Below are 16,355 nucleotides of genomic sequence, written 5' to 3' on the forward strand. Positions count from 1 at the left end.
ATAATGGGCCGCGTGGGGTAGCCGCGCGGTCTATGGGCGTCATGTCACCGTTCTTGCGGTTCCCACCGTCGAAGCTTCGAGTCCTCCCTCGGGCATGGATGTGTGTGTTGTCCTTAGCGTAAGTCAGGTTAAGTTAGATTAATTAGTGTGTAAGCCTAGGGACCGATGATCTCAGCAGTTTGGTCCCATAGTCATAACCACAAATTTACAAATTTAAAATTACGGGTCGCGGAATGCGAGATCGAATTTTGAGCCATGGCTACTTCAAGAACAACGACTCATGCTGAAAAAGTCACGAACATTTTCGTAAAGTTAATTGTGCTCAGGACGGTGCAAGAAACAGTCACTTATTATTGTAACTTTTTTGAATAGCGGTAGATATTCAAAAGCCTTCGTCAATTCTTTATCGAGTTGTACTTACGGAATCCTAATTCCTGATCCTAAATTTCATGTCTAAGTAAATTCATAAGATTATATAATTTTTCATATGAGAGAAAAAGTAATAGAATAAAGAATACGCTTCAGTTGCCATAATTTCTTATTTACTGCACGACCGTTTTCGAAAACTAAATCTTCAAATGCCACCAAATAACTACGGTAACATAAATTTGTGGCGGTCGGGCCAGTCCATCATGGGCAGGAAACAAATCCATTGTGTGACGTGGGTATGACGCCCTATGGCTGGGTGGTTCGACAGCCACACATTTATGTTACCATAATGATTTTCTGGCACCTGAAGATGAAGATTTAGGCTTCGGAACTGGTCGAACAATAAATAAGACATTACTGGCAGCTGTAGCGGCTTTTTATTCTATTAATATGTTACTCAATTACCGAAGTTCAACTGATCAATATTTTGACTGAAAAAGTTACATGTTTGTTTGTCGTAAGTTCTACATAACTGTTTTCCAGCTTAGGAGTTATTACTGTTTCATCCAAACATAGTGGCTTTACTAATTTCCTGATATCTGATTTTGATTCAAAGGAGTGTCACAGTTTTTCAGTAATTAAATCAATTCAGAAATTTTAAAGATGGTAGTCATTGTGCTACTTTGTTATTTCACACTTTGTATCCATCTTTCCTCTAAACAAAATCCAACTTGACAAATGATAATTAAGTTTATTTCAGTAAAAATGTAACTGTTACTGAAAAATTGCAGTAAAATTTCTCTTTCAGAGCTGGCCACCGTCATATTCATGGAATAAAATTTTTTACGGATGGCTTGTTGTACTGTAAGATGATATCAGGTCTCTTCAAGTCAACAAAACTGCATGCTGCTGCCTTGAAGATAACATAAAGTTGTAAGGTATGCAACGCTGTACGAAGTGCAATGAAGTGTAATTTATATGTGTTCCACATTTATAAATCGAACCTCTCATCCTCAATACGCTGGTGGACCTAAGTAACACTGCCACAATTTTTGGCTGCTGAACTTGTGTAGCAAGCAAATTGAGCGTTACGTATGGTGTAATGTGCAATTCAGACCATAGACGTCGTACTGCGTTTCAGCTGTCATGGGGAGCCAACACGATTTACGTTAAAACGCTTACAGCGTGATCTACTGGTAAGACTTTCGTTAAATTAATTTGTTCAGTGATTTTTTCCTGCTGCAGCAATAACGCGCTATTCAAATTTGACATCATTCTGAGCAGTGGTTCTCTGTCTACAGTGTTTTGAAACTGGAACTTTAATGGCTGACACTCTGTATATCACAAATAGTGGAATAATGAAAAGAGACTACAGGCAGGTACAGTCAACAAAACAAAACTGTTGACACGGAAAATGTGCTAAGTACCACATCGGGCATTCTCGGCATACACAGCCAGGTAGCAATTTCTGGTAACACTTTCGCCTCCTTAATGCCTATGTTGCGTCATTGTGGCAACATATTACCACACCAGTGAGGTATACATTCGAAATTAATTCTGGTTCATCATTTCACAAGGAAGTATAGAATATCGACAGCGATCGCAAAATATGTAGCGATTTGACCTGCAACGCTAGACACGTTCCGAAGGAATTGTTAATGTCGCTGTGCAAATAGGCCAAAGTCAAAGTGCTTGGTCATCACACAGAGAATAAGAAGACTTCGGTTCCGCTATCTGGCAATATTTTTTTGTGTCCCTGTCGTGGTAGCTGCCAACAGACTTTCTGGGTAGCTTCTCTCGTCTTGATGAGTACAAAGCTAGTGATAATATTTCTAGTCTTCAAGAGAGCTATTATGGTATGAGCTAAAAAAAGTATCAAAAACTCTTAACATTATAAACGAATTTCATCAAAGTTATTTTAAGGGCATTTTTTTTCACAGGAGCTAGACAATATTATTTTGTTGAGCAGTAAGTAAAACGTAAAGTGAAGTCGTATGGAGTAAGCGACTTTAGATCAACCAGACTTCTAGAAAAATTTTTATCTTCCTGTAGAAGTTTCCAATGTTGGAGAGAGTAAATAATCCAGTAATTGTTAAGTTCTTTGGCACTAGTGAAACTGGTAATGATACACTGTTTATCAAATTACAAATGTAAATACCAAGATCAAAAGTAATCCTTTTGAACTCTTAATCGAAAACAATCAATTACGAAAACAGTCAGTTCAGAATTAAGTTCCCGAAGAGAAAGGTTTGTCTGTAGGCATAAAATTATTGACAGAGATAGCAGACGGAACGGGAAAGGATATGGAACAGAAAAAAATTGGTCAAGATAAAACAGAGAGAAAGAGAGAGAGAGAGAATAAATGTTTAACGATGGCGTCACGAATTTTGTTCTCTAAGTAATATTAGAAATGTGCTGGGAAAAATAGGTTCAGTTATTCGACATAATTGGTGTGAGTAAGATGATTAAATTCTGTCAGACAATTTTATCAAAATTCGGTGGGACCTGTATAATGATCCGGAAGAAATAAGTAGGGACGAAACTGTACGACCTTCCAATTGAAAGGACAAACGTAGAAAATGGTTTTCCAACGGAAAATACTCTTTAATTTGAGAAAGTGTCTATTTATTCTCTGATCTGACATTGATTTTAATTTACCCAAAAGATACTCTCATCACTGAAATGGATTTGGGTATAAAGGACAGGTGCCTATTATGGGAGAGTCCGATAAAGCGGGGGTCAGGGATTTTCACCTGCCTCGAGATGACTAGGTGTTTGTGTTGTTGTCATCATTTCATCATCATACATGGAAGTGGCGAGTTTGGACTGAGGAAAGGTTGGGAATTTGTACGGGTGCTGATAACCGCGCAGTTGAGCGCCCCACAAACCAAGTCATCATCATTATCATCCGATAAAGCGAGACAGTTCGTTTCTGGCTTAAGTAAGTGCTCAGCTCTGTTGAAGTTGAGTGCCTGCTGCAACAATTTTCGTATGATTATATTCTTCACAATGGACTCTTTCATTAGCTATAATGAATTGTCCTTCAAACCGGAAAGCCTAACTGAGAGGTTAGGTTTCTAGTATAAGATGGCTTATTTGCAATATGGCTGATTTGTAATACGAGATTTCATTCATATCCTAATACGCGACTATACCACATATTAGGACAAGGTGTTTCATATTAGGGTAATTTAATTTTTACACCTTAGTAGCTGGCATGTGCTTTAAGCGATTTAGAAAAAGCACGGAGAACTTCACTCAGAATGACCGGAGCCGGATTTGCTGTGGTGAATTTGTTAATGTTGTTGTTCAGCAAGGAAGAGGTACAAAACAGACCGCGAACACAACCACTCTCCTGATGTGTCACACTACCGCGAAGCAATCTTTATTTGGTTCTCACAATCCGGAATCTCTTCACGCTTCCACGCCAATTCCTCCAGCGCGTCATATACGTCCAACGATAGAGTGGACAGCCATCAGAGAACGCTGTATATCACAGATCACATTGATTCCGCGTTTTATGGGCAGACATGGACTTCTTTCGCTGACAACCACCACAACACGATGCATCGTAGGCACCCACACGGTTACGCACCAGCAGTCAGTCAGTTCAGTTCAGTGCGTGCAGGCAGCTCTGTACAGAACGCTAAAGACTATCTTCCAAGTTAGCAGTCGCTGTTTACGGGGTAACTATAATATGAAGCGTATCTGCAGTGTTACTATAGTTTATAGTTACAAGATATAGACTAACAAAAGACATCCAGTGCCACACATCAAATTATATAAAAGTACAACTTTGCACCATTACTCTTAGAATATATTACTGGTTTTTTCTTATTGCGTTGCCTATCTTTGTTACAGTGCAGTCCTATCCAACTGGTGTTTACTTGCTAGTGTTTAAATCAGCCACCGTATAATAACTATACCAGGGAAATAATTTCCTCCTACCGTGGATGTTTGGGCTGAACTAATAGTAGCATTCCGTTACAACATTCTCCACAAATGTATAGAGATTTGTGCGCGCCAGTTCAGCTTTAAGATGTTATTGCAGGTTAAGAGATATGATGTACGGTTGCGCGCTTTAGTTTATTATTGTCACTGCTTACGAACGCTTTGCTAGAACTTCAAAGTTAAACATTTTCGTTTTATTTATTTACTGTGTTCAGGAACTGCCTATGTGAGGCCACCATTCGGAACAGATTCTGTGTGATTTGAATAAACGCATGATTTACCACAAGCCTTTGGGTGTGCACCACATTACAACCATATTGGATCACATCCTGAATAATTTCTCCTTCATTATTTATAGCAGTTTCTAATTTTTTTCATATAATTCACTACTATGTCTGTATTAAATTAAGGTGCCTCGTATTTGAGACATGTCTGTAAGGGTTCATGTTCAGACGAGCAACATTTAGTTTTAAGATAGAGGGCCTGCCCTTTGGTGGTTACGCTGCAATGAATTAAGGCTGACAGGCAATTAATTTTTCGCCTTTAATTTGTTACAGTGGCCTCTGTGAAGTTGCATCCCTATGCATACAATTGTAGTATCGGGACTGCTCACTTTGGAACTCACGAATGTCTATTTCCGCTGATGTGATGCGATTTCTCACTACCATCCTCCGCAATGCACGACTATGCTTGTCCGCCAGTATCTGAGGGCTGCACGGTCATGGTTTAGCTGCGTCTTTTCTGTAGTATTTCCACTTCACCAACACATCACCAACAGTCAACCTGAGCAGCTCTAGAAAGGCTGAGGTATTCCTGATTGATCTGTTATTCGAGTGACGTCTAGTGACTAGTCCACTTTCGAATGCCCTCTGAATCGACCCAGTCTGCAGTTACCGCTTCTCGACAGACTGCACAATACAGGCCACTTCCTTCCATATTGGTTTATCCGCCTCTCCTGACATCCACTTTAGACATGGGTGTCCGGATACTTTTGATCTGATAGTGTATGTTAATGTTTTACTGTTGTCTAAGTCCGTGGTACTCTCGGTTTATAATAGTAAAGAAACAAAATACAGTTAAGAGAAAGTCATCGTATCTGGCATGTCACCCAGCCTGATTAACGTAACTCACACGATGAACCACAGACCTTGCCGTCTGTTTGAAGGCTTGCGTGCCTCAGCGATACAGGTAGCAGTACCGTAGGTGCAACAACAACTGAGAGACCTGACAAACGTGTGATTCCTGAGGGAGCAGCAGACTTTTCGGTAGTTCCAGAGCCATCAGTCTGGATGATTGACTGATTTGGCCTTGTGACACCAACCGAAAGCCGGCCGCAGTGGCCGAGCGGTTCTAGGCGCTTCAGTCTGGAACGGCGCAACCACTCCGGTCGCAGGTTCGAATCCTGCCTCGGGCATGGATGGGTGTGATGTCCTTAGGTTACTTAGGTTTAAGTAGTTCTAAGTTCTAGGGGACTGATGACCTCAGATGTTAAGTACCATAGTAATCCGAGCCATTTGAACCATTTTGAACCAACCGAAACGGCCTTGCTGTGTTGCTACTGCGAACGGCTGAAAGCAAGGGGAAACTACAGCCGTATTTTTTTTTCCGAGGGCATGCAACTCTACTCTGTGGTTAAATAATGATGGCGTCCTCTTGAATAAAATATTCTGGAGCTAAAATAGTCGCCCATTTGGATCTCCGGGTGAGGACTACTCAGGAGGATGTTGTCATCGGGAGAAACAAAGCGTCATTCTACGGATCGGAGGGTGGGATGTTAGCTCCCTTAATCGGGCACGTAGGTCAGAAAATTTAAAAAGGGAAATGGATAGGTTGAAGTTAGATATAGTGAAGTTCGGTGGCAGTATGAATAGGTCTTATGGTAAGATGAATACGGGGTTATAAAAACAAAGTCAATTACGGGTACTGCAGCAGTGCGTTTCATAATGGATAAGGAAGTCGGAAGGCGGGTTAGCTACTATGTACAGCATACTGAACGTATTATTGTAACCAGGATAGACACGAAGTCAACGCTAGCACAGCAGTAAAAGTTTACATGCCAGCTAGCTCTGCAGATGAAGAGACTAAGGAAATATATGATGAGATAAAAGAAATTATTCTGACAGTTAGGGAGATAAATATTTAATTGTGATGGAGGACTGGCATTCGATAGTAAGAAAAGGAAGAGAAGAAACAACTTTACGTGAATATGTGGAAAGGAATGAAAGAGGAAGCCGCCTAGCAGAATTTTGCACGAAACATAATTTAATCATTGTTAACAGCTGATTTAGGAATCATAAAAGAAGGTTGTGTACGTGGAAGAGACCTGGAGACACTGTAGGTTTCATACAGATTATTTAATGGTTAGACAGAGATTTAGGGACCAGATTTTAAATTGTAAGATATTTACAGGGGCAGATATGGACTCAGACCACAGTTTGCTGGTTATGAACTGTTGATTAATACTGAAGAAATTGGAAAAAGATGGGAAATTAAGAATATGGGACCTGAATAAGTTGAAAAAACCAGAGGTTTTTGAGAGTTTCAGAGGGAGCATTTGGCAACGGTTGATTAGAACAGGGGAAATGAATACATTAGAAGCCGAATAGATAGCTTTAAGAGATCAAATAGTGAAGGCGACAGAGCATCAAATAGGTAAAGAAACAAAGCCTAGTATATATCCTTGGATAACACAAGAGATGTTGAAGTTAACTGATGAAAGGAGAAAATTGAGAAATGCAGCATATGAAGCAGGTGAAAGGGAATACAAACTTTTAAAAAATGTGAATGACAGTAAGTGCAAAATGGCTAAGTAGAAATGGATAGAGGACAAATTCTGACACGGATCTTTACAGAAGAATGGAAAAAGTGGTATAAGCCGACCTCGGGGAACATCAGCTTGTATTCCAGAAAAATGTAGGGACACGAGAGGCAATACTGGCCCTAAGACGTATCTTAGAAGACAGCTAAAGGAATGGTAAACCTACATTTATAGCATTTGTACACTTAGAGAAAGCTTTAGACAATGTTGACTGGAATACTCTGTTTGACATTCTGAGGCTTGAAGGGGTACAATACCGGGAGCGAAAGGCTATTTACAACTTGTATAGGATCCAGAAGCATGTAAGGGTCGTGCGGCATGAAAGGGAATCAGTGATTGAAAATGGAGTGAGACAGGGTTGTAGCCTATCCCAGATGTCATTCAGTATTTACATTGAACGAACAGTAAAGGAAACAAAGAAATGGAGTAGGGGTTAAAGTTCAGGACAAAGAAATAAAACCTTTGAGGTTTGCCGATGACCTTGTAATTCTGTCAGAGACAGCAAAGGACTTGGAAGAGCAGTTGGACGAAATAGACAGTGGCTTGAAAGGAGGATGTAAGATGAACATCAACAAAAGCAACACTGGAGTAATGATATGTAGTCGAAATAAATCAGGTGATGTTAAGAGAAATGAGACGAAGTAGTAGATACGTTTTGCTATTTGGATAGCAAAATAACTAATGATGGCCGAAATTGAGAGGATATAAAATGTAGACTGGACATGGCAAGAAAAGCGTTTTCGAAGAAGGAAAAATTGTAACATCGAGTATAGATTTAAGTGTTAAGAATTCTTTTCTGAAGTTATTTGTATGGAGTGTAGGTATGCACGCAAGTGAAACATGGACGATAAAAATTTCAGACGAAAATAGAATAGAATCTTAAGGGATCGGTTGATAAGACACATTCTGAGACGTCAAGGGATCACAAAGTTAGTATTGTAGGCAAGTGTGGGGGGTAAAACTGTAGAGTGGGACCAAGAGAAAAATACACTAAGTAGATTCAGAAGGATGTAGTTCGCGGTAGTTCTTCGGAAATGAAGAGGCTTGCACAGGATAGACAAGCATGGAGAGCTGCATCAAACCAGTCTTTGGACTGAAGACCAGAACATCAACAACTAAGATAATCCAACAAGTCACAATAGTAGAAATTTAATATCATATACAGAGGCGTTACAGTACAAAAATGCTGGCGTCGTACGTGAGGAGCTGCCGTTTTCGCGTCCGTGGCAGTCTATGTTACAGGACATATGTTGGCAGACTTCCAGACCCAAACGGAGGAAATAATTCGACCTCCTGGCCTGTTATTCCGGCACATAAGGCTAGTCCATTTATATGTGTTGCCTTCCCACTGAACTGTACGATGGTAACTTAATCTGTACGGTCCCGCTAACACTGCAGAAATCCTCGTATCAACGCGAGTCACGCCACATATAATAATATCCACTGAAGTGTACTGAAAGTAGCTGCTATTGGATATCGAGAGCTAGATAAACTTCTCCACCACTCCTCGCAACGCTTTCTAGTATTTATTAGTACACACCCAGCATGCTCCTGCGTTGTTCTGACGCCATTTACCCTCTTTCCATCAGGCATTTGCACCGAAAAAGTGCTGCAGTTCTAAAGCTTCAAGTCGAAGAATATGATTTTAAAATACGGAGATAAGTCTGTTCTACCACGTATCAAAGGCATTTATCAATAAAACTTTACGGTTGTGCACAATCGATGTTTGAAACGTAAATAATCTGAAGACTGTGGAAACAAATGTCCCTGAAATAATAGTACGGTAATGACCATCTGATTCATAAGGCTTATAAGAGATGTATTATTTGGTAAAAATTTAAACTTTTGATTCAAATAATACATTTTAAAACATGCAGCATTTACAGTGTCATATTTGGCAAAATAGAAGATGCTGTGGTGTCGTACGTTTCTTCCTTATTCGTCACTGACTTGCAGCTCTGAAATTTCATTGAAGTGAGTAAAGCACAACGGGATTTAGCAGCACACGGAAACGATCTGGATAATGGTGATCACTGTGACTTTTGAAACTGTGCAACTAAATTGTGGGCACAACGAAAATGTCAGTTTTCATATTGTTCCCGTGTTTTAAACGGTTCATGGAAACTTCACAGTGGTCGTCCCGTGCGGTGTTTAACGTATGTGGATTCTTTGTCTTTGTGATACGGAAGATTCAAACTCAAAATTCCGAATTCCTTGGTATGCTTAATATGCTATAATTTTTGCTTATACTTTCCCCGAACATCACCCCACGTTGTACGTCGGTTAGCTCGAGAAGTGCTGCCATGTTCGCAACAAACCTGTCTGTAACAGGCTGGTCACTCTCATGACTACCTTCGCGCAATACATCGGATCTATCAGCAACATTCGGGCGTCATTCTAGGCACATCTTCAAATGGGACCAGCCTTCTCGTGACTTTTTCGCAGTTTGTTTATTATGGAGAGTTGTAGTAAATGACGTTAGTTCTAACATCAATATAAAGCGTTACCGGTTACATGTTCATACAATATACACCTGCTTCACAGCGTGTTAGTCTACCTTTAGAACACAATACGGCAGCGAATATGCTTCGTATGGATTCGACAAGTCTTTGATAAGATTTTGGAGGTACGTGGCGCCCAGTATCCACAAACAAGTCGCGCTCTTCCCATAAATTACGGATTTGTTATTTCTGGGTGTGAAGCTGGCCCCAATAGCGTCCTTGAAGTATTCCATCGGGTTCAGATCAGACGTATTGGATGACCAAGACATCAACGTGTGTTCGCTATCATGCTCCTCAAACCAATGTAACCCCACTGGGTCTTTCAACGGTAGAGTCAACCAGCACTTCAGCCAATTGAAAAGCTTATGTAAATGAGATGAAAGAGTAATAAACAGAAATCTGAGGTATTTTCAATGAATTTAAAACTTTTTAAAGGTGAAATTCAAATGGAAGTTTTTACATATAAGATACCTGATTTCCTTCGTTCATTCGCTTTTAGTTAAAAACATTTGTAATAAAAGATAAAAAGCAGATACACAATAAGATTACATTTTAAAACATATCAAAACTTTTTAAAAAATCCTGACGCAGAAGCACTTTACTGGCACTAAAGCTTGATGAACCGGCTCTGGGGTAGGTAGTCTGTTGGTCGTTGAGGAGAGTAGAATGGAGGTGGTATATGGACGGAGGACTGATGCGGATATATTTATGGGGTAGAAGTGGCAGTTGGGGGATGCAAGAGGGGTTGGAGTAAAGTGGGTACTAGTGAGTCTAAAATTTGATGAGAAAAATGTAATAGGGGAAGAAGGGTGGAAGGGGAAAAGAGGGAGGTAGGAGACATTTGGGAAAGGGACGGAGAGGGAGCCCTGATGAGGTGGAGCGGGTGGGGTGGTTTTAAAGTTAGTGGGAGGGATGTAGGATGGAGAGGTTTTTCTTAGGCATGTAGGTTGCTCAGAGATGTTCAAAGGGAGTGAGAAGAGCAAAGAATTTGACGAGTTTGTAAAGGATCCATGTGGTGGAAGGTAGAAGGATGAGGAAGGCAAGCCGGAATGCGTAACGTTGAAGGATGTGGAGGGACTTATAGTACTTAGGAGGAATGAGCGAATATCCATGCAACATTTGCATTGCAAAGGGTGGTTCAGATCAAGTTTGTATGGGTGTGGAGCATTGTGGAGGCGTGAACCTCTTAGCGCAGGAAAGTGCAAACCGAGTGCTCTCTTCATAGTAATGACAATATGTTACGTTCGCCGCAGTTTTAAACTAAAGTCTCTCTACTTAATGGTGCAAAGCTTAAAATGGTGAGCAGCTCTTTTACAATCTACGAGAAGCGGTATTATGGCAGGGTTAGGAACTTCAAGCGAAGGTGAGACACACCAGTATCAGTTTATAACACGTCAGTGCAGGACGAATAGACGCAGTCAAACTACCCCTTTAATTATTTTTTTATTAAACACTGACCTAAAGAATTTTCCCTGACAGTGACAACTCAGACTTAATCTATTCATTTATTACCCACTACATATAAGCCAAATGAAATCTGACCGCTGTATATTGACAACATGACTACCAATAATTAACACAAAAGAATGGCCCTGGATAGAAAAAAATCATAACAATAATACAAATCCAGAAAATATGAAATTAAATAAATATAAACTACCTCCAACTCTGTTAATTGCCTAAACTCATTTCAATCACGAATCTCGATAGTGGAAACCCCATTCTTTTTCACAAGTTACTTACCCCACAGAAAATCTTCATAAGCGAACTACAGCAATTACAGCAAGTAGCAACAACAGGCAGCTAAATAAAAAGATTCTAACTACTATAGACTATAACTACTAGGAGGGATATGATTAACAAAAAAACAGATTTTGTTGAAGAGCAAACAATGTATTTACAAAGTTTTACCTTAGTCATGTGACAGCCAGTTCCAAATATTATATAGTTGTCAATAATTCCACTACCCAAACATTATCAAGAACATCCATCATCATACATTTCCTTGCATATTTTCTAGTAAACGGATCATTTGATCTCACTTTACGCTGCTAACACACGAACAGGCTACTTACAACAGAGAACTTACGGTCATGCAGTGTGACAGGCATCTGAGTGAGAAGTCTCATAGCAAAATAAATGTTGTAGACTCGTATAAAACTTTCTTCAAAATAAATTTTCTCAACTTCACATGTTTGCAGCTATGATTATGTCGATGTCTGGACCTACAAATTTCTGAGAGAAATATTCTTCCACAATGAAGAGAACGAAATGTACTTCCTGAAGTTCATTTACAGATTTCGGTTTTAAACCTTATTTACGAATTAGCAGTGACAGAAAGCTGTACCAGACATTAATGCGTTACTGCAAAGCAAAATATGTAGTATTCATTGATATGCCAACGGCCTTGCCACAGTGGTATCACCGGTTCCCGCCAGATCACCGACGTTAAGCGCTGTCGGGCTGGGCTAGCACCTGGATGGGTGACCATCCGGTCTGCCGAGCGCTGTTGGCAGGCGGTGTGCACTCAGCCCTTGTGAGGCAAACTGAGGAGCTACTTGATTGAGAAGTAGCGGCTCCGGTCTCTGAAACTGACATACGGCTGGGAGAGCGGTGTGCTGACCACATGCCCCTCCATATCCGCATTCAGTGACGCCTGTGGTCTGAGGATGACACGGCGGCCGGTCGGTACCTTTAGGCCTTCATGTCCTGTTCAGGAGGAGATTTTTTAAATTGATGTGCATTGTTTCTGTATGTAGCATGTGAATAAAATAGTGATGTAGTACATGTTGATATCCATTTAAACTTCGTCCGAAAACTAGTCATTATAAAGCTGCATCATTCGTAACGAATATCATGTTTCTTACTTAGTTGCCCCATGTTCTTTGCCTAGTCAATAAAAAGAAATGAAAGTTTTATTTGATTGTCATTTATCATTAATTCTACGGTTTTAGGAAATAAACTTGCCACGAATGGCACAAATTAGCCACCGAGAAGCCTCCCCATCCCTTTCCAGCTGACCGATTCCTCCCCGCAGAGGATTGAGCGAGTGCCAGCTCGCACGAGCACTTCGGTGAACAGGCCTGGCGTAGATGACAGCCTACGAGGCTGCTCATCCTTTGGCTCAAGTCCGAGTTTTACTACCGTCCCACGTACAATTTTTGTATCACTCTCTTCTTGGGTTTTAGGAAACCAAACGAAGCACACGTTTGGCGACACTGTCTCTAGTAGACGGGTTGAATTTGCCCACGTAACGACATGATTGACTAAGTTCAATGCTCATTATCTTATGAATGGTGCAATGCATCGAACTTCTTTCTTAACAGATATTTGTCAGCACGGCCTATCCTCACAAGTTTTTCGGTGTGTTTCTGACCACCCTGTATAAGGGTAGTAGTTACAGTAGAAAACGGCAATGAAATGCAGATAGATATGTGCGGAATCAGCGCATAGGCCGGCCGCGGTGGTCTAGCGGTTCTGGCGCTGCAGTCCGGAACCGCGGGACTGCTACGGTCGCAGGTTCGAATCCTGCCTCGGGCATGGGTGTGTGTGATGTCCTTAGGTTAGTTAGGTTTAAGTAGTTCTAAGTTCTAGGGGACTTATGACCTAAGATGTTGAGTCCCATAGTGCTCAGAGCCATTCAGCGCATAGCTGAGGTACTGACAGTTATGCCTGAACATGATCCACCGCAATGTATTGCTTGTAAATAGGTGATAAGACTAATCACATTAAACAGTCCCAAAAATCTAGGATTATACTTTCGGGGTGATATGAAGTGGAATCATTTATGTACATTAATCGTAGGAGTTACAGGTGGCACGTAGTGATTCACAGTGGAAACGTGAAGGATTATATTTTAAAAAGGTAATTTAATATACCCCCGTTGCTTATTCTTGAGTGACGTTCACAGTTTGGGAGCATCAGGAAAACGTAACAGCACAGCAGATGATGAATCAAAGTAGGACAACAAGTTTCCTCACGCGACTGTTTGCTAAGTGCGACAGCAGCACGGGGACGCTCATCAAATTCCAGTAGCAGACACTCCCTGTGCATCAAGGAGAGGTTTATAGCTAAAATTCAAAGACGTTCCGCTGCAATAAGAGTCAAGGAACACATAACTTCCTTCCACACGCATACCTTCAAATTATCATAACGGGAAAAGCCAGAGAAATACAGCTCACACAGAAGACAAGCGACAGTAGATTTTGTGTAGGATAATTGCTATTTTGGGCTGAAAACACAACATAGTTTCATTCTATCCTTGGAAGTACATACAGACTGTTCTTAACAAATTTTTTATATCTTCTTGCGCAGCAACTTTGGTACGAATCGTTTTGTCTATGTCGTAAAATGGCAGTGTAGCGTACGTGACCTGTCCTACGTGTCTATCGTGGTATGTTAAGAAAAGTGAACGGAAGAGAACAGTTTTGTGTGTCCTATTTTTTAGATATGACAAAAACCGGTGATACGGCTCTCCCTCGCGATTGCAACTCGAGTAGCATACGGATCGGTTCTATGCAGACCAGAATCCCAATTCGGTTTTACAGAGAGCACTCTGCGACGTTGCACACTTACTTATTTTGGATTTATCGCGTATCTTTCAGCCAGCGAGAAGTCCCAAGCGGAAAGAAAAAAAAAAAGAAAAAAAGAAGACAGGTGACTCCTGTATATAAAAAAAGGTAAAAGAACTGACCTGCATAATTAAAGACCAATATCCATAACATCGGTTAGCTGTAGAGTTCTTGATCACATTCTGAATTCAAATATAATAAATTTCCTTGAGATAGAAAAGCTTCTGTCCACAAATTAGAACGGGTTTGGAAATCATCAGTCATGTGAAACTCAACATGTCCTTTTCTCACATGATAACCCAGAGACCATGAATAGAGGGTAACAGGCAGATTCCACATTCCTAGAAATCCGGAAAGTATTTGACACGGCGCCCCACTACAAATTGTTGACGAAGGTCCGATCATACGGCTTAGGTTCCCAGATATGCGAGTAGCTCGAAACGTTTTAGGTAACAGAACCCACTACGTTGTCCTCAATGACGAGATTTACTGGTGCCGTTGTGGTGTACGGAAAGGTGTCGTCGCTGAGTGGCCTTAGTAATTTACAAGATGATTTAGACGACATCTCTAGTTGGTGTGATGAATGGCAGCTTCCGTTAAATGAAGAAAACTGTAGTGAATGTGGATGAGTAGAAAAACAGTCCTGTCATGTTTGAATACAACATTAGTAGGATACCGCTGGACATATTCATTTCCATCAAAAATCTTGATGTAACGTTACAAAGCGATATTAAATGGAATGAGCAGGTCAGATCTGTAGGGAAAGCGAATGGCCGACTACGTTTTGCAAGGGCAATTTTGGGAAAGTGTTTCTCACCCTAAAGGAGAGGGCGTACAGAAGGCTAGTGTGACCCAATCTTGAGTAATGTTTAAGTGTTTGGGAACCTCACCAGGTCGGATTAAAGGAAGACATCGAAGCAATTCAGAGGCAGGCTGCTAGATTTGTCAACGGTAGGATCGATCAGGAAACAAGTACTACGGACATGCTTCATGAACTCATATGGGAATCCGTGGAGGGAAGAAAATGCTCTTTCCGGTAGGCAATATTGCACACATTTAGAGAACGGCATTTTAGGGCAACGTATGTTCCGCGTAAGAACGATGAAGGTCAGATGTGAGAAATCAGGGCTCGTACGGAGGATTTTTTACAGCCATTTTTATCCACCCTCTATTTGAGAGTGGATTAGGAGAGAAACTGAGTAGAAGTGATACAAGGTACACTCCGCAGTGCACCGAACGGTGGTTACAGGGTGTATACCCAGATGTAGATGCAGACATCTCGGACGACTCACGTGTCGTAAAATTTCAGCAACGTTGTGCACAGTTGCATCGAATATGAAGCTGTCAGTAAGGCGGTGCGCAGGCTGAGATGAGAACTCCGGTTGGCATGGAACTTGCGGACTGTAGGAGGATTCGGAGTCGGAGCCAGCACAGCGATTCTACTGCAGGGGGGAGGCGCTCAATTGCGATTTCCAAGTGGCAGTTGATAGGTGGCGCTTATCGATTGGGCCGTGGCAACCCTCGCCCTCCGGAGGGAAGGAAGATCGCATCCACCATTGTCGGCAGCAGCCGGGGCGGCCGTGGCTGCGGGCGAAGGCGCCCGCTTTCTAACATCCGTGTTTTAATTTTCGTGCGTGCTGCAGACCATCCCAGACCCAATCGATAAGTGCTCTCCCCCGAGCAACCCCTCCGAATATGAAGGCTTCGTGACAGTTTGGTGCTCCGAGCCTACCCGCTACGGGCAAGGTCACTCGGTTAAGGCGAGATAGCAATCGTTTTGCTACAACACTTTTCTGCCTCGAGCAGCGGATCTGTTGAGAATTTTTTGCTCTCCCTTCTTCTAGGTTTGAGGAAAGACTTAGCAGTAGACTATACAATATAAGTGTGACTCCAGATTTCCACGTTACGTATTTGCGTTACTCATCTCTACTTAAGCAACCCAAACGTAAAAAAAAGTAAAAAAATAAAAAAATAAAAAAAATAACCGACTTGTTTCAAGTTGGCCCCTCAGCCACGCCTTTGCGTTTTAATTTCATCTTCTGCGACTGAAATGTGACTCTGCCCACGTTCTCATCAGTTTTCACTGATACAAATATCATAAAAAGTTAGGTAAAGTTTTATGTTGAGCAACTTTATTCGGAAGGC

The 16,355-nt window shown here is 41.2% G+C and overlaps 1 pseudogene; it reads left to right on the plus strand.

Annotated features, from left to right (window-relative positions):
* The first annotated feature begins 12,036 nt into the window (after window positions 1–12,036).
* Window positions 12,037–12,154, plus strand: LOC126185819 (5S ribosomal RNA; annotated as a pseudogene).
* The last annotated feature ends 4,201 nt before the right edge of the window (window positions 12,155–16,355 follow it).

The sequence above is a fragment of the Schistocerca cancellata genome, chromosome 4 (assembly GCF_023864275.1).
Source record: "Schistocerca cancellata isolate TAMUIC-IGC-003103 chromosome 4, iqSchCanc2.1, whole genome shotgun sequence".
Classification (NCBI taxonomy): Eukaryota; Metazoa; Arthropoda; class Insecta; order Orthoptera; family Acrididae; genus Schistocerca; species Schistocerca cancellata.